The sequence below is a fragment of the Nycticebus coucang genome, chromosome 19 (assembly GCF_027406575.1).
Source record: "Nycticebus coucang isolate mNycCou1 chromosome 19, mNycCou1.pri, whole genome shotgun sequence".
Lineage (NCBI taxonomy): Eukaryota > Metazoa > Chordata > Mammalia > Primates > Lorisidae > Nycticebus > Nycticebus coucang.
In genome coordinates, this window is record NC_069798.1 from 57,574,997 (window position 1) to 57,598,814 (window position 23,818).

At 42.7% G+C, this 23,818-nt stretch overlaps 1 protein-coding gene across 6 annotated transcripts in view; it reads right to left on the reverse strand.

Moving 5' to 3' along the window:
• RNF152 (ring finger protein 152) overlaps window positions 1–23,818 on the reverse strand; it is a 76,851-nt gene that overhangs the window by 23,344 nt on the left and 29,689 nt on the right. Inside the window, exon 1 of one of the 6 annotated variants that reach the window (XM_053571716.1) lies at window positions 5,082–5,100. The exons of the other annotated variants lie outside the window; for them this stretch is intronic. The gene's annotated coding sequence lies outside the window, so the exon portion shown is untranslated. Of the gene's footprint in view, window positions 1–5,081; window positions 5,101–23,818 lie in introns of those variants that run through there. 6 annotated transcript variants of the gene reach the window in all.

Sequence of the window (23,818 nt, forward strand, 5' to 3'; positions counted from 1 at the left end):
AGTAGAAAATCACAAAATTAGAGTCTTTCAGACCAGAAAATAAAATTGATAGGATTTTAGAAGCCACACTGTATTTAGAACCTATCTGTATCATTAGGTCTTGCCAGATACAAAGAGTGTGTTTTCAATCAAATAGCAATTTGATGGTAATACATTTTGCCACTTGGCATATTATTACCTTCCCTCTATACAGAAATATTGCTCCAGCTTTTGTCAGTCTGTTCCCATTTTACGAGCACCTATAAGGACATGATAAACCTATAACTGATTAATTCAAGATACTTATCAAAGCAGAAGAAATGGTAAGACATGTTTTTCCATCCCTGCTGTTAGGCAGTTAAGCAGTGACAGACTGTTTCTTTCCATGCCTGAGTCTATGCTTCTACCAAAAATTCTGACGTTTACCAGCAGAGAAAGCAATTATTTCCTTGCTTTAATGCATATTCTGACATCTTTCACAGAGATGTGGCAATAACAGGAGTGAAATAACAAACACAGATTTAAATGAAAATAGATTTTCACAAACCATTAGCTGATGTAGGTCACAAGAATCAGATTAAATTGGTTTATTGAGATAGCCAGTCTATTTCAGAAAATAATTCTCTAATGCTCTCAAGTTATTGAGTAACTTAAAATAAAACAAGGTCAAATTTAACCTACATCAGAAAGAGCGAGGAGGTCACAAAGCCTCCAAGAAATTGAAATCTAAGGGGATTCCCAGTGCCCCACTCCTAGGGCTACAAATCCAATTCCAGCTTCCACCAAGAACTGCCAACTTGCCACTCATCATCTTAATTCTTGAAACTCCTCTGTGTTCCTGTCTAATGAAATATCAATGAGACCACAGAACCACAGACACACACATAAACACGATTTCATAAGGAAGTAATTCTAGAGCTAACACAACTAAACATCAGGGCTGTCTATTCATCTCATCTGTTTGCTTTTCTTTAGCGGATGGGAAATATTACAAGGGCTCTCAGGGCCAAAGGGACTATGGATTTTTAAAATGTCATCTATCCCTGAAGCTGGATTATAATAAGCAGATAAAAAGACAAGAACATCATGACAACAATATGAAGAGATTTTTCTTTCTGTCCGTAAATCTAGAATGGGGCAATACGTCCACTGAAGGTCACCTCTCTAAATTATAGCCACTTTCCTAATCTGATTGTGAAAAAATAATCAGTTTCACGTGCAGGATAAAACGTGAAATATACTGGAAACACCAACTCCTTTAATGATGAGTGTGGTTAGCAAAAAGCTAATGCAAAACTGCTCTATTCTTCAAATTGGAAAGTTGTCATTCATTCAATCAAATATCCAGTGATTTACTGAGTTTTTACCAGGCACCAGACACTGGAGCAAAAGATAAGGCCCAAGGTTAGTTGTCCAAACTTGTTTTTGTTGTGTCCTGGCTTGAATCCCACATGCCAGGTACTCCGAATCACTTGCATTTCTCTGAAAACAATGTTTCTCTCATCTCTGAGCTTTTCATTTTCTTAGCTCTGGATGCTATCCTTTCCTTTTGTGAAAAAATTCAGCCCCAGTCTCTTATCGGCTCCTCTGAGAAGCCTTCCCTTGTCCATCCAGCTGGTTTAGATGTCACTTCTATGTTCTCCTAACGCCCCTTTCTAGAATGTTCATATTCTGTCTACTTGTCTCCCCCATTGGAAAGTGAGTTTCTTAAGGGCAGTTACCTACACACGCCTGCAGCATTTGGCCAATTGAGGGGCTCAAAGGACTCCTATTGATCTGCTCCTCCCTCAGCTAGAAAGAAGACCCCATGGATAGGGATCTGGTCTGTCTTATCATTTTTCTTCACCATCTAGACCATGAGTGGGACTCAATAAGTGCTCAAAAAAAAATGCTTGTAGAATGGATGAAAACTAATGGAAATTAGGCAATTTTTGAAAAATTAAGGGTATATGGTTACCAGCACTTGTAGGCAACTCAGAAATCATGCATTATAGCTATGCTTGTATTTACCTCCTCGAAAATGGCATGTTAGTCAAAGGAAAGAGTCACTGGGTAACTAAACTCAGATGTTAAACTAGTACTTCTAAAAAATACTGAAATTTGAAACCATGCTTCATAATGTCCACTGAAAACCTGATAAATTAATGTCCAAGGGTAAGAGTCCTAATGTACAGATCTGGAAAGAGAAAAGCCTTTCTTGGGTGATTCCAATGTCATTTGAGAATTTAGAGCCACTGTTAATTCCTCACTCTAACTAAAAGGTGCTCTGAATAATCTACTCTACAAATAGGCACTATTGAACACGGCCATTGTGAAAACAAAATGGTGGGAGGGGAATGTGGAATTATCTAATAAAGCTAAATGGGATTTTACCTTTTGACCCAGCAATTCCACTTATAAGTATTCATTCTGAAAATATAGCTCCATAATACAAAATAATCTTTTCACAAGATAATTCATCACATCATTATTTGCAATAGTAATATGCTGGAGGAAAAACTCCTCCAGAGGAAACCGTTCAAACTATGTCTACCCACCTGGAAGAGTGGTATGTGTTTGTAAAAGAGAATGAGGAAGATGTTTATGAATGACTTTGGAATAGCACCCAGGTAATATTGTTAAGTGAATAAAAGAAAAAAACAAGGTGAAAGAGTATATATTTGTTTATTTTTACAAATAAATACAGAAAGAACAAACCAATTCGGGGAAAGAGTCTCCAAAAAGGTGATAAGTAGGAACAGAGAAGAGTTGGAACAGTGTGAGACCTCTTTCAAAATACGAACGTGACTTTTGAGCCATGTAAATGTTTTCATACAAAAAAAAAATTAAATTTAAAAGGATGAACAAAATCCAGCCCTAAAATTAAATAAAAACAGAAACAACTAAACTGAATTCAATTTGATAATGGAACCACAAAAAAAATAATAATAAATAAATAACTGCAAAACAATCTTGAACTTAGTTGGTTTGTTGTTGGTATTGCTATTAATGCTACTATAGTAGTAATCCTGAAACTATTTTGTATATACTATATGCTAAAACCAATAAGCAATTATATTGACGTTGTCAGAAAACAAGGCTTCCTCACTATGGAAGGAGAGATGAAAATATTGGAATATGGACAGATGGGAAGGAACAAAGTTGTATTGAATTTAAACTGGAACCATCATATTACACCTGTGATTTAAAATAATATACAGGTAGTCCCCAAGTTATAAACATCCAACTTATGTACAACTTGCACGAGGTATATATTCTAAGTTTTGTCAACTGAAAGGCCTGGACACCATGGCAGTCCAGTGATGATAAGCACATTTACTTCTAAGATCTTGGTTTGTAAATACCATTTCTCACTGAAAAAACAAATAAACAAACAAAAAACCTTGAAAAACTGATTGGTTCCAGGTTTGGGGACAGAAAAATACAAAGTGAGCCTGGAACATTCTTTTATACCATCAAGTAAGAATGAGGAAAGTTGTCTTTACAATGGGGATATGGCAGATATCACCTTAATCAAAGATCATGGTTAGCACCCTCACTAGTCATAAGAGACCGACGTCATTGGGAAGCACACATCACTTATGAGGTCACCATGCCAAAAGATTCATCTTGCGTCTAGTGGAGAGGGGATGAGACATGTCAAACTGGTATTGTTCCTCAAAACTGACAATGTCATGAAAAGGAAAACAAAAAGCAAGGAGATTGTTGTAGATGATGAGAGACTAAAGAGATGAGGAAACCGATTACAATGTACAAACCACGATGAGATCCAGGATTGAGGGGAGGAAAAAAGTCCACAGCAATAAAAGACATTTTTGAATATGAACTGTAGATGATATTGTTGAATTAATGGTGAATTTCCTGGGTATGATAATAGTATTGTGATTATGTAGGAGGAACGTCGTCATTCTCAGGAGATACGTGCTAGAGGTATCCCAGAGTAAAGGGTGGTGATATCTGTCAGTGTGGCCCCGTGTTAAGGTTGGTGACTTTGTACCCTTCTCTCTACTTTCCGGTAGGTTTTCTGCAGGCTCATCTGCATTCCCACATAACGCAATGCCTCATACAGATCTCCATCCCACCTGGCTCAGTGATTCCTTTTATCGCTAAGATTCTCAGTGGGAGGAAGCCTCAAAACAGGGTTAGTAAGCCTCTCACACATCCAGAAAAGCTGCCAAAAGCCATTTAAACAACTTGTGCGAGGATCCACAGAAATAAAGCTTCCTGACTTGGTGCTTTCCTTGATTAAATTTTTACTTTGCACAAGTGAAGTGACTAGCAGACGTCCAGACGCACAGCGCAGCAAACACGCTCTTGCCTCTAGATATTTTGGGTGTGGCACACAAGGTCCTCTGGGATCTGGCTCTGATAGTACCCGGCCCCCATCTCCCTCCCATACCTCCCCCAGGCTCTGCATACCCTCCAAACTCTGGTTCCTCACCTCTGTGCCTGTCTTTGAAGAAACAAACATACCCCCTGCTCCTCTGACTTGAAGGCTTCCCTTCCCACTATGCAAAGCTGGAGGCTCCTTCGCCCCACTGAATTCCTCAGCCATTATCAGCCCCTATTAAACAATTCACATGCTGCCTTATATTTGTTCATTCACAATTCTCACCCCCACCAGACTCTGTTTCCTCCAGAGCAGGAAACACATGTTTTTTATCTTTATAAACTGTAGCATCTAAGCACATGCTAGGCATTCATATCCTTTGGTGAATTAAATTAATATGAAACCACAACAATCCTATAATTCAATCTCAGACTCCTCTCCCAGCTTCTAAGGGACCACAGCAGCAATCACAAAAGACACGAAAGATCATCATTATAACCAAAGACAGAGGACTCATACTTAAATCCTCACATTTGGGACCTGTACTTCAAGCCAGCCAGATTTTCATTAGCATGAACAGAAATGAATCACAGAGGACCAAGATTCAGTGAAATGGACCTCAGTGTGAGCTTAAACCAATCTCCCTTTCTATTAACAGAATCAACTGTTATAACCCTTCTGAAGTCCCTGGCAGCTGCCCCCAAGTTGGCCCCACAGTGTCTATGATAGGCACAGAGTGTCTCCAGATAGCCTAACATCCATGGCTGTTTACCTGGATGGCCCCAGAGGGTCAGCAAAGGCCAGCGCTCATGGATTGATCGATGCACGTCTTTCAAGGCCCACTCGAGGCCCAGACCTCCACGTTCAAATCCATCAAAGTCTCACCCAGCCTTTTCTCATGGCTTCTTAACTCCTATTTACTCCTTCCTGTGTAGGTCGATTCTCCTTTACCCTAAGCTGACGACAGCACATCCATCTGTTCTCTCTTCCTTCTTGCCCCTATTGGAACCTGCTTCTCTGCTAAAGATATTAAAATCTGCCACGTCACTCCCACCTTCCTCCCACTTATGCAATCTGAGCAGAACTCTGCCATCATCTCCACAACTTCAGTAAACATAACAATGACCCATTGGATTTTCCTTCTTGGAAAAAACAAATAACTTTCCCCCACGAACCATTTGATAGGAAGCTGAAGATCTGAGGTCTTGTTACCTCCATTTGCTGAGAGTATTTCCTATGTAACTGCAGTACAACCATTAAAATCAGGAAATTAACCTAAATGTCCTCTGATAATGCAAAGGAATGGAGTTCAAGATCACATATTGCATTTACTTGTTAGGTTTCTTTAGTCTTTTTCAACTTAGAAGAGTTAGTCTTTCCTTGACTTTTATAACCTTGATAGTTTTGAAGATTACCAAAAGTTATTTCATAGAATATCCCTCAATGTGTGGCTGTCTGATGTTTTCACGTGAATAGATTTGGTTTTTATGTTGGTGGGGGTGGGGTGGGGTTTTTTTGTGTGTGTGTATGTGTGGGGGGGTTGCCTAAAGAAGATACCACAGAAGTGACGCTGTAACCTTCCCTCTCCATCCGAGCAGACGCTTGTGTTCCCTTTGATCATTTGTGCCTCCTTGGTCTCTCCTCTACCCTTTGTATTTTATAAATATTTTGTGGAGTAATACCCTGAACTACATCAACAGCTCATCAAACTTTTGCCCATTTTAGCATTCTTTAAAATTTCTTCCTCATGACTGCCAAATGATGATTTTTTTTTCAAATACCATCTTTCTCTTCTACATTGATTAGTGAGCATTCCAAGAAGGTAGGACATTCTCATTTACTTACTTATCATTTGTTTATAGAAATGGTTCTCAGCCTTCCTAATGCCTCCTAATGCTGCGACCCTTTAATACAGTTCCTCATGCTGTGGTGATCCCCAACCATAAAATTATTTTCGTTGCTACTTTATAACTGTCATTTTGCTACTGTTATGAATCGTAATGTAAATACCTCATATGCAGGATGTGTTTTCATTGTTACAAAGGGGTCATGACCCACAGGTTGAGAACCGCTGGTTTATAGTGACCTGGGTGCACAGATTTGATATTATTCAGGGAGTTGTGACCTATTGCTGCTACAGTTATTTTGATGCTGAAACTGTCCCAGGTTTGGCCATTGCTGGCTTCTGTGCCCTTTGGACATGGCCCCATCTCTGGCTTATCTTGTATTTCCCCTGCCCAAGCCCCAGATCAGCCCTTTACTTTTAGTGAAAAATGCCAGTTAGAAACCAAGATCTGGAAATAGGCGTGCCCACGGCTGCTGGGTACCACCACTCTCGGGCCCAACAGTGGGCACAGCAAGAAAATATACATAACCTATGAGACCTAATGGAGGTGTCTGCTGTGTTCTGAATGTCTGTGCCCGCTCCCATTCATATGTTGAAACTCCATCCCCTAAAGAAAAGTGTTAGTGGGCGGCACCTTTGGGAGGTGTTTAGGGCATGAGGGCTGGGGATTGGTACTAATATTAAAAAGGCCCACACAAGTTTGTTCACCTTTCTGCCACATGAGGATGCAACAAGAAAATGCCATCTATGAGCCAGGAAACAGGCCTTCTCCAGATACTGCATCTGCTGGCATCCTGACCTCAGACTTCCCAGCCCCTACAACTGTGAGAAATAAGTTTCTGTTGCTTGAATACCACCCAGTCTGATGTATTTTGTTAAAGCAGTCCTCACTGACAGAGACAATGTCTAAAGTCTTGCTCCCACGAAGCAGGAAAGCTTCAGCATCAGCAAAATCTCCCAGGGTCCTGGTCTTTCTTTTCTCCATAACCCACAATCACAGGGCTATAAAGCAGGGGGTGTCCTGGCTCCCAGAGGTCCTTCTCCTCTTCTAAAGCCTAGTCCCACCTGAGAGCATCATCTTTGCCACACTTCTGTGTGTCTGCTTCCACCTTCTGGCTTCACAGGTGGACTCTGAGAGTCCCTGAGCCCCAGACAGCCTGAGTCCTGCTCCTTACACAAGTCTATGCCAGCTTCCAGAACCTGGGACCCAGAACGGCACAGGCCTAGCCCTCAGGGACCTACTTGTTCCAGAGAAGAATTTTTCCATTGAAAAAATAGCACCAAATAGGATTTATATTTTTAATCATGATGATCTTTTTTTTTCCTACATTAATCTCTAATCGATAGCTAGTATAGCAAAGTGACATATACTTTTTTCAGTTTGTGGGGGTGGTATTTTGATCCCAAGGTCCATTGTCTTCAGCTAACCCAGAATTTCTAAGCTTTCTTTCTTTCTCTACCTCTGAAGCCACAGGTTCCCAAAAGCACCATCATTATGCCTCCTCAATTGTTTTGCACGGTTCCATCTCCAGAAGCACCTGTCCACCTGGGTAACACAAGAGCACACATAAATATTCTGGTTCCTATTACCTCCTGCAGGAAACTGGTAAGGAATGAGACCACAGGGTACACGGAATAGCCACTCAGGGAACCAGTGATCAGAAGTCACACTCAACCCATTTTAGATGTCTTCTGCTTTTTAGAAATTCCTACAGAGTTCCATACATGGTGGACATTTAATAACATTGTCAGGCTAACTATCAGTAATTTCTAGATTCCCATAAAAAGACACTACAAAGGCCTAAAACTTTGGACATCAGAGCATTCGCTTTTCCAAGGTGGAAGAAGCACATAATAAATATCTCCAGGTCCACAATGTGATATGACACTAACTATTAAGGCTCAAGGAACCAATTTCCATGAAATAGTTCCATATCCATTAATAATAGTTACAAAATGACACATGCCACCACTGTGCTGTGCTACAAATCCATATTATTTAAGAATAATAAATAAATGAGCTTGAGCTGGCTCTGCCTATTTTTGTTGTAGAGAAGTGAGGCCTTCGTGACTGTTGTTGCAAACAAGAATCCATTCTAGTCAAAGCTTCCCTTTCTATTTGAGTGATTTTTGACTCTTTATGATTATAAATCACTGTTGAGAAACTGATGGTGGTATAGAGCCCCCCTACCTCTGAGGGGATGGGGGTGCAGAGAAATACACATTTGTACACAAAACAGGATTGTGTGTATAATTTCATGAAATCTCAGGGGAAGAACTGATGCTAGCCCAATGTGCCAATGAATTACCCATGTCGCTTTGAGTGACAAAGTTTTAGGGCAGGGTTAACACATTTTCTTCTATAGAAACAGTCATATTTTAGGCTTTGGTGGGCTACACAGTATCTATCATAACTATTAAACTCTGATGTTATAGCAGAGTGTAGTCATAGATAACACATAATAAATGGGCATGCTTGCATTTCAATAAAACTTTATTTGTAAAAACAAGAGATGGGTTGCATTTGACCCCAGGGCTACACTAAAAGTTTTCACTTTCAAAAGAAAAAAAAAAAAAGAGTTTTCACTTTCAGGCTGGCATAAGGCATATAATAGCAAATCACAAAACTAAACTCAGTTTTGAATTTTTAAACGGTTTACATTTATTTTTATCACAAGTTTATCATATTCACTTTGATATTTTCATAACCAATAATTCCATTTATTACATTCTTTCCTACTGAATAATTTGTTATCAATGACCCACCGTTCCATTTTCCAGCCAGCATAACAAGAGTCAGAATAACTCCACATTACACATTTCCTGAAAGACCCTGTGTGGCCTGATTTTCTAACTCACAGCCCATTCTATTAACTGACAGCTGACCACAGACCAAACAAATGCTGAACACAGTCTTTTGCATTCCCAGTGGCCCATTTCTCTTCTGGAGGCCGCTGTCATTGCTTGAACAAGCCTGGCAGCTGTCACGCTCATGCCGATGGTCACAAGGGCTTTGTTTCCCTGGAGACTTGTCTTCACAAAAATTAGGGCCCGCACAAGGCTCTTCTCTGGCCTTCCTGCATGTCAAGGGGTCAAATGCTTGACTGTTGAGTGCTGCTGTGAGTGAACTTCACTGAGTCTCTTCCTGTTTCACGACTGGGGCTGGTAACCCCTCCAACTACAGCAACTAGACCCCATGGAAGAGAGGTGGTATAGATAGGTTTTCTCCCAAGTGTCTTGAATTGTATAATTCAGACCTGGCCAATGTGTAGAACTCTCAACCTAATGTGTAGAAATGATTTGAGAATGCTATTCATGTATGAAGAGCATCTCAACCATCCTGACTGACAGAGAAAACTATTTTCTTTTCAAATCATGCACGCCCTGCAGAAAAGCCAGCTCTCACCAGAAATGACTCAGGTTGATGGTGTGTTTTGAGCCATTTTTACTGGTTTCTCAAGGCTCACCAAATTAGATAATATTTTTTAGAATTGTTGCCTATTGGTAAAAAACCTACAGTACCACCATTGTAGAAAAACAGTATGGCGGTTCCTCAAAAAATTAACTTGAACTACTATGTGATCCAGCAATTCCACTTCTCCGTTTATACTCAACAGAATTGAAAGCAGGATCTTGAAGACACATTGGTACATCTATGTTCCTAGTAGCATTATTTATAAAAGCTAAAACATGAAAAAAACTTAAGTGTCCACAGACAGGTGAATAGATAAGCAAAATGTAGTATCTCCATACAAGAATATTATTCAGCCTTACAACAGCAGGAAATTTTAATACACTATGACATGGCTGAATCTTGAGTGCAGTATGCTGAGTGGAATAAGCCAGTCACAAAGAAACAAATACTTTATGATTCCGCTCACATGAGGTACTTGATCAAAATGATAGAGACATACAGTAGAACAGTGGTTGCAGGGGCTGGAGGAGAGGCAATGAGGAGTTATTATTTAATGTGTATAGAGTTTCAGTTTTGGAGTTGGATGGTAGTGATGGTTGTACAACATTATGGATGTACATACTACCACGGATCTGTACACTTACGAGTGGTTAAGATGATAAATGTTATATGTATTTTACCACAATAAAAATAAATAAACAAGGAAAGAATAAACAATAAAGAGGGGGGAAAAGCACTGATAGCACCTAGGGGTCTAAAAAGCAAATGTGTAAAACTCAGGCACAAATGATGCTTGTCATTTTATATGCAAGCCAAAGTCAAATTCATGAATGAACCACCTTTACAAAATCTCACACAACTAACCTGAGAGCAGTTATGAGAAACAGAACATTGGGAATCACAAAACCAAGCCCTACTGCCGTCCTTGGCCATGGCAGGAGGAAACTACTCATTCCCTCCTCCTGTGGAGGGAGTCTACTGGCTCTAGGGGTTTCCACGTAATTGTTGGTTATTATTATTTATGTGTAAGAAACATGTTTGGGACTGTAGGTAATTCACAGTAGCATTTTCTTTTTATCTAAAAGGCAAGGTTATTCTTTGAAAATACTAGCACAAACAAGCTAATGAATTATTCACTTTTTATCTACTCAAAACTCTGGGGCTTATGAGAGAGTCAAAGGAATGAGAACATGGGTCTGTAGGTCACATGTGCTTAAAATCTGTATCTGTAATGAGGGCAAAAAGATGCAAAGAAACTTGATTTATCAACAGAATTGAAAAATACATTTTAACCTGTTTTTAAAGGCTCTGATGACCTTTAGATAGTCACAATGGCCTTGCTAATAAATAAAAGGCATTTATTACTACTCAACCTAGTAATTAACAATTTATATAGGGCAAGTAACAAAGACCCTGTTTCATTCCTTCTGCTCCCTCTCCCGAGGGCCATAAATAGACACAGGACTGAAGATGTAGGTAGCATTGTGGGATTTGGACACAAGGAGGGAGGCTAGGCTAGGATGATTTTCTTATTCACTTGTAGAGGTGACAGTTTGGCAGTGCTATATAAGAAGGGAGACACTAGGGATCTCAGATAAAACTTATTAGACAACGAAGTCGGCTGACTTCATGTGACCGATCTTTTGCCAAGCCCACACACTGGCCATGCCTACTGGGCACACAGTGTCTGACATAGCCCACCACTCAAATGCACTCAGACACCTAGGAGATTTTGTGCTAGAAGACATCAGTCTTTCTTCTAGTTAGGCCTGGAAGTCTAAAGTTTATAGTCAAAAAGTTTGCTTCCCTGGAAGCAAGGTTTATAAAGTTTTTCTATCACTTCATTTTAAAAGGGTAGATACAGTCATACCTTAAGACATCCCTGAGTTTATGTGAAGTCAATACTCCGCCAAAATGAAGCTACAGAGGGCCACCTACAATACACTCACAGTCCCCACTCTTCTATGGGCAAACTCCTCTTGGCAGAGGCAGCCCACATGACAGTACTCCAGGTTTAACCATTCCTTTCTATAACCACTTTCATTTGATGAACTTGAATGTAAGTCTGTTCAAAAATTTAGCCAATGCTGACTACCATGCTCTCAACCTTTATGTGTCCCCAAAATGCCTATGTTGAAATCCAATCACCAATGTAAAGGTACCAGGAAGCAGGGCTTTAGGGAGGTGATGAGGTCATGAAGGTGGAGCCCTCATAAACGGGGTTAGTGCCCTGATAAGATAGGACCAAGGGACCTCAGGTACTTCTTTTCACCATGTGAAGGCACAGCTAGAAGATGCCATTTAGGAACCAGGAAATAGGCCCTCAGCAGACACCAAATCTGACTTGATCTTGGGCTTCACAGCGTCCAGAACTGTGAGAAATGAGTTTCTGTTGTTTATACACCGCCCAGTCTATAGTATTTTGTTATGGCAGACATACAGGGCAAAGGCACACCCGCTGTAATTATGATACAACCACGTTCTCTCAGTCTTGTCTTCTCCCTAACCTTTTTTTTTTAATCACCTCAGAAAAACTACCCTGGCGAGCTGCCATGGTATCTTGAAATAAAAAGTCAAAGGCACAGCAATCATGTATTACCAAATGAGAGGCTCCCTTCTCATCTCCCTCTATCCCCTGTGCTTGTGCAATCTCACCTACTCCAATCACTCTCATTGCTGCTTCAGGCCTCTGCTCCTGCTGCTCCTGCTGCTGAGAGTTTCTCCCTACTTCCTTCCATCAGGATCTGGACAATCCTGTGGCTCAGAGGTGGAGGGAAGGGGAAAGTGGAGGGAAGGGGAGAGGTGGAGGGAAGGGGAGAGGTGGAGGGAAGGGGAGAGGTGGAGGGAAGGGGAGAGGTGGAGGGAAGGGGAGAGGCGGAGGGAAGAGGAGAGGTGGAGAGAAAGGGAGAGGTGGAGGGAAGGGGGAGAGGCGGAGGGAGGGGGAGAGGTGGAGGGAAGAGGAGAGGTGGAGAGAAAGGGAGAGGTGGAGGGAAGGGGGAGAGGCGGAGGGAGGGGGAGAGGTGGAGGGAGGGGGAGAAGCGGAGGGAGGGGGAGAGGTGGAGGTCCCAAACCTATTGACACACACTCAATGAGCACCTACTCCTTCCTTTCCTTGCACCCTTCCCTGTAATTCCTTATTGAACATTTGCTGGAGAGTAGGCCCCATAAGTACTTGCTGCCGCCTACCCAGCTCTGAGAAAATACTTGGTGCATGACAGGTGTTCCGTACATTCTAGTAAACTTGTAGAAACATTTATGAAAGAAGCACCAGGCACAGAAGTAGTCATACTGTTTCTCTCTTTTTCAGTAGTAAGAAAGTCAGACAAAGCAGTGTGCCGATATCCAGAAGCAAAGAACTTCCCAAAGGGGGAGAGCCCTTCGCTTGATCAGATTCATGGCCTAAATTGGAAATTTACTAGTCATAATGTGAATTTCAGTTCTTGTCACCAAATAGCTACACAGCCTTATGCAAGTCATTTGACCTTACTGAGTATTTATTTCCTCATCTGTAGTTCAGGCACAGTCCCATCTACCTCAAAATAATGAGGGTTCTGAGGATTCAATGGCTGTAACTAGCCAGGGATCGGCCAGAGTGCATACAGCAGATGCTCAACGAACACTGGTGTTCTTCACCCGCACTTAGAGTCTAACTTCACTATTGGGAACAACTATAGCATTGCCAATAAGAAAACAGAACTGTCAGGCTTTCAGAATTAAATTAAAAGAAAGAAATGGAGAGAAAAGCACAAGAAAGAGGTACCAGAGTAAGATTTCAAAGCAAAAATATATTTAAAAGACCAGCAAGACTTTATCACACAAGCAAATCAGGCCTTGGGAAATGTGTGATTTCTGTTTGCATTTGCATGGGGACTCGCTTTTTGCAGATGACTGGAAACTTTCACTGCATGACATACAGCTCTGCTCTGAAATGAGTTTGGTACTGTTAAAGTCAGAGCTGGTAAAACAGTGGCAAATGTCTCTCAGCTCAGAAAAAATTCCCACGAGTGTCCTTGAATCTGTTAACTATGCAGAAGTGATTTTGAATCCGGGAAAAATACAGGCATTGCATAATTCTGCCCCAAGGCTTACTCTCAAAGTCACTACCAAAACCATGGTGTAAACATTTGTTTTTCTTAAAACACCAGCTAAGGTTTTCTAGCTTAGAAACCTTTCTGACTTCTAGAAAGCTTTCAAGGGTTCTCTATGGTTTTGCAAGAGATTTTGATGCCCCTGCTATTTTTCTACCCATTAATAGTGACACTACATGTTTAAAGAACCATATCCTAAAAGAGAAGCTCTACATTTATATGTCAGATACAGTCACAGGAAAAAAAGGGTAATACTACTCCATTGTCATCACTTTCCACTAAATAAAACCAGAAATCAGTCAACAGATCAGCAAGTCATATCCACACACTGACCACACACAGCACCCTGGTCTCTGCACAGCATCTTTGACGAGAGGCAATGGATGGAGCTGCAGGTAGGTCTGTGCAGGGCTAAGGGTCCTGTCAAGATGCCCAGTGATCAGCACCCCAGAGCTGAGGGGGCAAGACAGAAGCTGTGACCAGAGTCAGAAGAAGCTCAGAGACAAGGAAGAGGTGGGGGGGAGCGGTGTCCTGCCCAGCAGGAGCTGACATGCAGATGGAGAAACAGGGCTCAGTCCAGGAGGGCACAGGAGCTGGGGGAGGAGAGAAGTCCTCTAAACTCTGTCCTGCCCTTCAATCTCCTGCCAGCAGCCTAACTTGGCCTGAAGCTAGAGAATGAGGAGACCAGGGTGCTGCCCAGAGGTCTGTGAAGACTCAGAAAGATCTAGAGGGGTGAACAATGTCAGCTCACCCTGTTACCCATTGGAGACCCTAGACTCCTGAAGCCCAGGGAGGGGGACCCAGAGAGAGGCCCAGAATATTCCTTACTTCCTTTCTTCCATCAGCTGCGGATCCCTGGGATTGGAGAGCCGGGCCTGTGCCAACCTGTGCTACAGCCCCTCCCCTCATTCTATGCAGAGAAGAACATCAGAGGAGTTCTGCCCTGGGGGGAGAGGGGGCAGTTAACAGCTCATAACCTAAGCACTGAAGTCCCCAGTCCAACTAACAACTTTCCACTAACAAGATGTTTGAACTTGGGCAAGTTATCTAACCTTGTTATCTCTTAATGCTCCTCATCTGTAAAATATGAAAACTCAGAAAGCACCACTTCAAACAGTTGCTGGGTGGTACAATGAGACTAGACTATGTGTGCCAAGCCTGTGGCATGTTATCTGGCACAAAATACCCACTTGAGAGCAGAATGCTATCATTATCATCTTTGCAATGTTCATTATTTCCCTTATGTGGTTTTAAGTAAAACTGGTGAAAGAATTAAATTTCCTTCAGCATTATCTAGAATTATTCTACATCCTTCAAATAATTATTTTCTACACTCAGAAAGTAGAGATAAAAATAATACAAGTGGCTGTAATGATCACCACCAAACTTAGTCAACAGCTCTAATCACTAAAAACATTCAAGTTACTAAAAGGCAGAAGCAAGCTACATATACTTCATTAGAGAATAAGAATTCTGTACTAAGGGAATCTTGGGAAAAGAGAATCTCAGTTGGGACCATTTTTTATGAAAAGGTATAAATTCATGACAATAAAATAAACCTAGTCCTGAAGACCTCCCTAAAAGCAGCAGGGTTAAAAATACACAATTTTATACTTTATCCAAAGTGCTTCTCTGAGCTCAGGGGTTTGATGAAAGATTATTCAGGCTATCACTTTGCATTTGCACTCACCAACCTTGAGGCCGTGAGATCCCCAGGTTCTAAGGAGGCTCTATGCAGGCAGGGACCACTCACGGGACAGCACAGCACCAGGGATACATAAGCTTCCAATCACAAGGTTTGCTTTGACACATGACTGACTATGTTTGCCAATCAGAGGAGAGAACCACAGCCGCTCCCCAGAGGACACTGGCTGCATCAGCCAATCACTGTTCTCTGCTTGGCACACAAGATCATCCACTCGTATCCACCATTACAAGAAATAATCTTACGAGGTGACTCTGCTTGGTGCAAATAACTATTTGATGTCTCACAGTTCTGACCTACCAGAAACAGGCTTTACTCACCCAATCTCTCCTTACCCAACACTAACTACTTTGTATCCATATTTTAAATCAAATTTTAAATCACTGAGTCCCTGATAGGAGTGTCCACTTTGTATAAACACTGTATCTACAGCATAGCTCCTACCAATAGTAGATGCCCAACAAATGTCTACTGAAGGGAGGAGGGAGGAAGGAAAAGAGGAGAAACACTTAGCAAATTCCTGAGCTGCCCCTTCCAGAGCTCTGATGAGGCTATGATGAGAAACGAGGAACTGTGCCCAGTTTTCAACATGCCTTATCTAATTCATATAATAGCCCTATGGGAGGATGTCTCATTTGCCCATTTTACAGATAAGGAAATGGAGGTTCAAGTAAGTTAAAGAACTTCTGAGTGTCCTTCAGACAGTAAGTGTCAGAGCCAAGATTTAAACTGAGACAACATAATCCAGACTGTCAAGTAGTCACCCAAATTCACCTAAGGCAGCCTTAAGAAAGCCAAGTATTAACATTCCCATTTATAGTTCAGAAAAAATAGTTCCCATTGGCTAAATAACCTGTAAGAAGTTGCAAAGCCAGTGTCTCTGTTTGGTCATTATCTTCGCGTCCTAGACAATCAACCCCATCTGTTTTTATACAGTAGTACATGAATATCACAAGCTTATTCTATGAACTTTCTACCATCTTTCCACCTCAACGTGGAAGCCTCACTAAAAATATAACAGCAACATCTGCACAGCACCTTGTGATTTATCAAAGCAATTTTATCTGTAATAGACTCCCTGTGACATACACAAGGCAGATGACGTCACCTGCCACGGGCAACATCTCTGCTCACAACACCCAGGGACACAAGGAAGGTAGCAATGGCAATTTTAAAAGACCATGGCTTCTGGAAACAGTGGTTCCAAGGGAGAAATTTCAAAATAATTACTTTCTCTTCCAAACTGGAGATATAAGGATATAGGAATAAGTAAAAACAATATTTATCAATTCTCAAGGGGCTCCACCCTTTGAGGAGAAAGCCTAGATCTTTTTCTCTTCTTCACTACAGCTTTTTTAAAACCTCTGGAGAATAAAAAGAGAAAAGTGTTGGCTGACTGGAATTGTGTTTGCCATCAGGGCACACCAATCTGTTAAACACGCTCAGGAGAGCTGGGTAACTGATACTTTTGCATTTCTTACAGAATTACACCATAGCTCATAAACTAATCTGTGTGTATCACTGAAAGATAGCAGAGTCCTGGACAGACCATTTCCTCCCCAAATTCAAAAGTACATCCAGATTGCCAATCTTCAAAGAGAACAGATTGAAGACACCACACCTCCACAGTGGTCCCAACCTGGGCAGCATGCTGCAATCACCTGGGAAGCTGTAAAAAAATTCCAGTGCTCTGGTCTGACTTCCAGAGGTTCTGATTTAATTGTCCTGGGGCACAGCCTGGGCATCTGAACTCTAAAAGCCCTCTCAGTGCCCCTACTAACCGCACAGGGTTGAGACTCACAGCCACAGTAAGTAAAGCACACACCTACGTGCTCACCTAGAAAGGGGCCTCGCAGGTGCTAATGACCAGGAATAATTTCACAATTAAGAATTATGCCATAACATGGGTTTCAAATTTTCAGACACAAACTATTCCCTAAGTAAAATGTCTTTATCCTGGTCTTCCTGACTTACCTTAACCAACTTAATCCGAAATCTAGATGAATAATTAAAAAAAAATCCATTTTATAAGTAATTGCATCTATATAGTACTTTGAGATTTATAAGTATGTAAGACGCAATGTCACGTTTAGCCATTACAAGATGGGTAAGTGTATTAGTGTCCTACTGTTGACATAACAAACTATCACAAATAGTGGTTTAAAACAACAGGAATTTATTTTCTTATAGGTCTAGAGGCTAGATGTCTGAAGTAGCATCCTGGGGCTACCGCGGAAGGTGATGGCATGGCTGTTTTCTTCTGGAGGCTCTGAAGGGAGAATGTCTTTCCTTGCCTCTTTCGGCATCTAGTGCCTGCCCACATTCCCTGGCTTGTGGGCCCCTCCTCACATTCCTTCAAACTCTTGCTTCTCTCACCACATCTACTACTAACTTGGACTCTTCTACCCTTTTTTTTTTTTTTATAAACATCCTCATGATTACATTGGGCTCACTCAGATAATCCCAGGATAGGCCACAATTTCAAGATCCTTAACCTAATTACTTCCACAACATCCCTTCCGCTACATTAGTAACATATTCACAGGTTCCTGGGATACAGACAAGGAATCTTTGGGAGCTCTTACTCAGCTCTTACTGAGCCCTTCTCCCCTGCTCACCATGCCCCCCATTCCCCCTATTTTCACCAGGCCCATTTTTCAACTGCAGAGACTCAGGCACCGACTTGCAGGACTCGCCCATGGCCCACAAGTGAGATAGGGCCAAACTCACATCCAATCTTCTAACTGCCAGCCCCACTTTCTTCCTGCCGCTCCTTGTAGCCTCCTCACGGTAAGGAGGTGTTTGCAACTTTGTTTTGTCTTCCAGGCTTTCACCATATTGATAACAAGGAGTGTTTTTTGCTCTGCCTTGGTTATTATCTCTGTTCTTCCACGCCAAATGGAAGCCAGCTGAGCCTTTCCCTATAGTCCAGCAGAACCAGCAAGCCCAATGAGGCAGTGTCACAGACAATGATGTCACAAGCATCTGAGAGATCAGTCACATAAGAAAGCATATCGGCAAGAAAGCAGCAAGCACCCAGTCTGTAGAGCAGAAAACAATCTGAACTCGCAGAGACATGGGTGCAGAGCAACAGCCCCGAGTGGTCTCCATGCTTGACACAATGCACCAGAGTTACACAGACCACTGTCCTCTCATGGACTTCCCATGGTTCCTTTCCCTCTTCCTTCCACTGAGGAACTAATGAGGGCTTGGGGGTGGTGTCCGGAGTCCCAGCTGGTCGTCTTCCAGCACAGGGTGTTAGGTTAGCTGGGGTAATCCAGAGGCAGTGACTGAGATTTCCTACATGAGGGATATTCTCCCATGATGGTCATTTTTCTGCAGAGAACTTGGAATTTCATCTTCTCCTTTCTTTAGCACAATAGGGAGTGGAGCATCCGGCGCTGAATCATAACCACTTTAACAGTGGGAAAAAGCAAGCAAGCCAAGAAAGCTCACCGCCAAGCATATATTAATATTTTGCCTATGCTGTGATCAATCTGATGTGAAAATGTGGGGAAGGAAAAAAAATCAGTGCTGCCTCGGAATGCAACTGGCATAATGGCAGCTGGTTACATGGTTTTCCCCAACTACAGATGATTCATCAACTCTGTCCCCCAACCAGGAAATAACAGCAAATAGGGCTTCTAAAGGTCATGTGGAAGAATTCTAACAAGCAGAATATCATATTTTAAATAAGCTAATGGTGGTGGGGAGAAGGGGATATTACCGGCTTGTGTTCATACCAAATCCATGCTCTGAAGCTCTCATCTTATACAATTATAACAAAGTATGCAATGATTTTTAAGGAGCAGCAAGACTCCCTGACATCTAAAGAGGCAGTTGCAGTCACCAACTCAGAAAAGTAAACCAATGCATTTTAAGGCTGGCACTGTCTGGGAATTCTGGTTTACCAGGAGTCACCATAGAAATGCATTAACATTAGGACGTTTTGTCCAATGCCCTCATTATTTTGACAATACCATAGCCTCCAAAATAAGCTGGCTTCACTAAAAGAAAGTACATCTTCTAAGTATTCATGATTCCACAGCCTTCAAGACAACCACTCCCTCCATCTAGGTATTAAAAGACCCCTGGGCTCTACTGAGGGCCATAAAGTGAGACTCTGTCTCTACCAAAAAAAAAAAAAAAAAGACCCTTGGCTCTAGTCTGGGCTCTGCCACGAGCTCACTGTGTCAGCCTGAGCCAGGCGCTCAGCTTCTCTGAGTGTCGGGACTCCCATCCACAAGGTGAGACTGGACAAGATGACCTTCCAAGATCTTTTCCAATTCTGATTCTAAAAGCTTCCAAAAGATCCATTAATAAAACTCACCAGCTGATTTCTGTCTGAAATTAAATTCTCATTGAGTTGGTGAGTAAAGTGATGACAATGAAGCCAACGATCAAGACTCTTAAAAACCAAATGCTGGAGAACACACAGTAAACTGGAAAATAACATGTTAAATACACAAGTTCCTCTCCTGGGAAAGCTACAAAGCCTGGGGGGTCCCAAGAGTTGACTTCAAAGACACCTGTTGGGAGTTCATCTGCAGGAGAGGCTTCTGCCTTCACACCACCTCCTGCAGTCACAGCTCTCACATACGGGCACGGAAAGGGGGGGACAGGCCATCGAGGATGCAATGCTGTCTTCCAGGTCACTGTGCTCCAGGTGAAGCTATTCCTTGGAGATGGAAACTGGAGTGTTCAGGAGATGAGCCACCCCTTCCTCCCACTGTCCTCATTCATTTATATCCTGTCTGAGGAGAGTGGAGGAGGCGGCAATCTTTGCACTCTCGAGGGGTCTGCAGAGTTAAGCTACAGAAAATGAAAAGTGAATTCACAGAGCTATTGACTTCTCTTGGCATTTAGTTCCCTGAACAGCTAGCTCCATGTAACAAACATGCTTGCTTAAATGGGAGAGCCTAGGAAAAAAAGTGACAAGAAAATTGAGGACTAGCCATAAAACTCATCTTCAAAAAGCCATCATTATCACAATAGTGTCACCTAAGCGTTATTTACAAACATCCTTACACACAAATCCCTCCTCTTCCAACAGCCCTCATCCAGATACAGTGCGATTACTCAAGACAACATTTTAAGTTAATTAAGTAGTAAAACAAGGAGGAACCACTATTTTTCAATCAAAACTCTGGAGTGAATATAATTAACATAGACGCAGGGGAGTAGGCATAAAAGAGAGAGAATCTAACTTCTGCCTTTGTGCTGACAATTCCTACTTAGCACTTGTATAATAGGCCAGTTTTTAGGTAATATCCCCATGACCCCAGACCCTGTAAGAGGGAGAAAGTTTAGAAATTCTCCTGTTTTGTGAATGAGAAAACTGAGACTTAGGAAATTAAATCATTTGTCTAAAGTTTCAAGTCATAATAAAAACCCAAATCATCAAATCGCTTATTTCAATGCCTGCTCCAGAACACCACCCCATGCTAGGTCCAAATGATTTTATTTTGATGGTAACTGAAATCGTTTTTACATTAAAACCTGTCCAATATTTTGCCTGAAACTTATTTTTGAAGCATTTAGGGCCTTAGAATACTGATCTGAATCTTATACAACACGAAGTAACTTTTCAATAGCCACAAAAATGGCTTTCTGTCTACAGCTAGCAACAGGCCAAAGAATGCTCCCCACAGCCTGTTGTGATTGCTGTTAATTCTTTTCCAAACCTACTGTTATTTCTTTTCAATGACAAACTTTCTGTTTGGTGGCCATGTTCTAATCACACTGGGACACAAAAGTAGCAGACGACCCCACACCGCAGTTCTGGTCTCTTGATCACTTGGCTAGTGGTTAAAATATACTTGTGGCCTCTGTTCATCCTGCTTTTGGATGATGGCCTATCACAAAACACCTTTCAGCTCAGCCCTGTTAATTGATAGTCATTTAAAGTAAATTTGTCATGGAAGTGTATAAACACCTGCCTTCAAGACTGTTTTCCTAAATAACACATTTGCCCTATGATTATAAATAATCAGGCAATTAAAACAGCAGCAGCAGCAGTAGCCAAAACAGCTCTAATCAGGGCTGAGGCAGTGGGGGTGAATTTAGCCTCATATATTAGGGTCTTCTCCACTATTATCTATTGAAATAAATGATGCAGGGCCACCCCTGGCAGCTGTGACTGCCATAGCTCTCTTCTCACAACCCCAGGAATCCCCCCTCCCCAGCCACCACAGGGCCACCTACCCCAGTCTCCAGGTCCAACTGTGACCTGTGCAGAGACATCGAGGTGGTCTAGTGTGACCTTCTGGAACTCCACCCAGGACCCTCTGACTTACAGCTTCGCTGGGCCATCCTGCCCCCGGCTCCTGGACATTTGAGTCCTTTCTTGTTTCCTTGGCTCCCTGGGTCTGACACCTGCTAGCTCCTCCTTCCTCCAAACCACCTGTACCTGTCTCCCCTGCAACTCTGTATCCTTGGACGAGGAGTCTGTGCTGACATCCAGCCCCCTCCAGAAATATTTCCCCTGATATGGTCTTCCTAGGCTTCCCCCTCACAACCCATTACCCACAAGGGTGCCCCAGGCCCCCAACTTGCCTGCAGCCTCAGGGGTCCCACCAGGCAGGTCTACATACCCATCTGGAGTCTGGCAGTTCCTCAATGACCCTCTGCCTTGTAGACCTTGCTCCTACAGAAATCCTTCATCCTAGCCTAAAATCTCTATCCCTGCAGCTGAAGCTAGAGAGCGGCTGTCCTCATTATCACCTCTCGCTACTTACTTGATGTCTGCTGGTGGCCCGCATACAGCAAACTATTAATTGCCTTGCAGACATCATGATGCAGCAAATTCCTCTATTTTCTCTGAGTGAGAAAACCAAAATCCCATTTTAATAAGAAATATGCTGAAGTTCAGTTGGCAGGACTGGGGCAAAACCAGGACTAAATCTGGGTCTCCTGGCTTCGTTCTTACTGTATGATTCATATTTGGGGAAACTCCATGGTTCTAATGCACCATCAGGTGATGTCAGAAACCTAGTATGGGAGGGTGGAGGAAGCACCTCCTGATGTGCCTGGGCCCATCTGATGTGCCTCAGCCACACCTGTATTGTAGACAAGTCGTCACGGCCATTCCAAAGCCACTGTGCACTTGTTCTGCCTCACAGGATGGGACAAAGTGTGCATTTGCTCAAATTCCTACCTCAATACTTCTGATAAAGCCAATTGTTCCAAATAAAACTGGAAGGACTTTGTACTCCCCCCGCCCCCACCCACCACCCCCTGGTACCATCTAAGCTTCTTGGTTTTTCAGGCTTAGTTGACTTAAATGAAATAGACAACAGAGTGTGAGAGGGCCCTGTGGTGCGAATTCAGAAATGCTGAATAACTTCCACACACCTCATCCCCAGGTGTCCCCGAGTGTGTCTCAGTGAGACATTCATAAATGAATAATGGCCCAGACAAGAGTTCTGGAGCGAGTGGGGGGGGGGGGAGGTCTGCATCCCTGTCCAGGGCACACGTGGTGCCTTCTGAGGAAGGGCAGGGACTGCAGAGTGCACAAGTATCCGAGCACCCACGTGTGGAAGACAGGTTGAATTGTGCCCCGGTACCTCAGAATGTGGCCTTCTTTGGAAATCAGGTCACTGGAAATGAAATTAGTTGAGATTGGGCCCTTCCTCCAACCTGAGAGGTGTCCTTAAAAACAGAAGAGACACGTGCGGAGAGAAGGCCACAGAGGACAGAGGCAGAGAGCAGAGTGACGCGCCTGGGAGCCGGGAGTGCCTCCGCCTGCCGCTGACACTGGAAGCTGGACAGGCCAGGAAGGGTTCTCCCCCTCAGGGCCCAGAGGACTAGGGCCCTGTGGTGGACGTCCATCCTCCCTCGCTGTAAGACAATGAAGTTCTATGGTTCGAAGCCGCCTAATATGTGGTTCTCTCTCACAGCAGTCCTAGGAAACTCATATAAGGAGCAAACAAGCCACTGAGCACAGAAAGACCTCTTGATTTAGGAGCAGCACCAGACAGGAAAGGGAAAATACAGTCAGGCACCACATAATGGCATTTTGGACAATGGCAGACCACACGAGCCATGGTCCTGTGGGAGTATAACAGAGCTGCACATTTTCTATCGCCTAGTGACATCCTAAGCATCGTGGCACCACAGCACAGTGTCTACTTGTATGTCTGTGGTGCTGCTGTGACACCCTATGCACCCCCAGCTGTATCAAATCCAGCACATGAAACCTGCTCATACCTGATGGCTACTGGTTTATGTATTTGCTCTGCTACATTTTTTATGGTTATTTTACAGTGTATCCCCTCTACTTATGTAAAAGAAAGTTAGCTATAAGACAGCCTCAGGCTGTTCCTTCAGGAGGCGTCCCAGAAGGCATTGTTACTACAGGGGAGGTTATTGCCCCTGCAGATCCTCTGGAACAGTGTTTTTCAACCTCTTTTATCTCACAGCGCACTCAAGCCTACAGTTAAACTTCCACAGCACA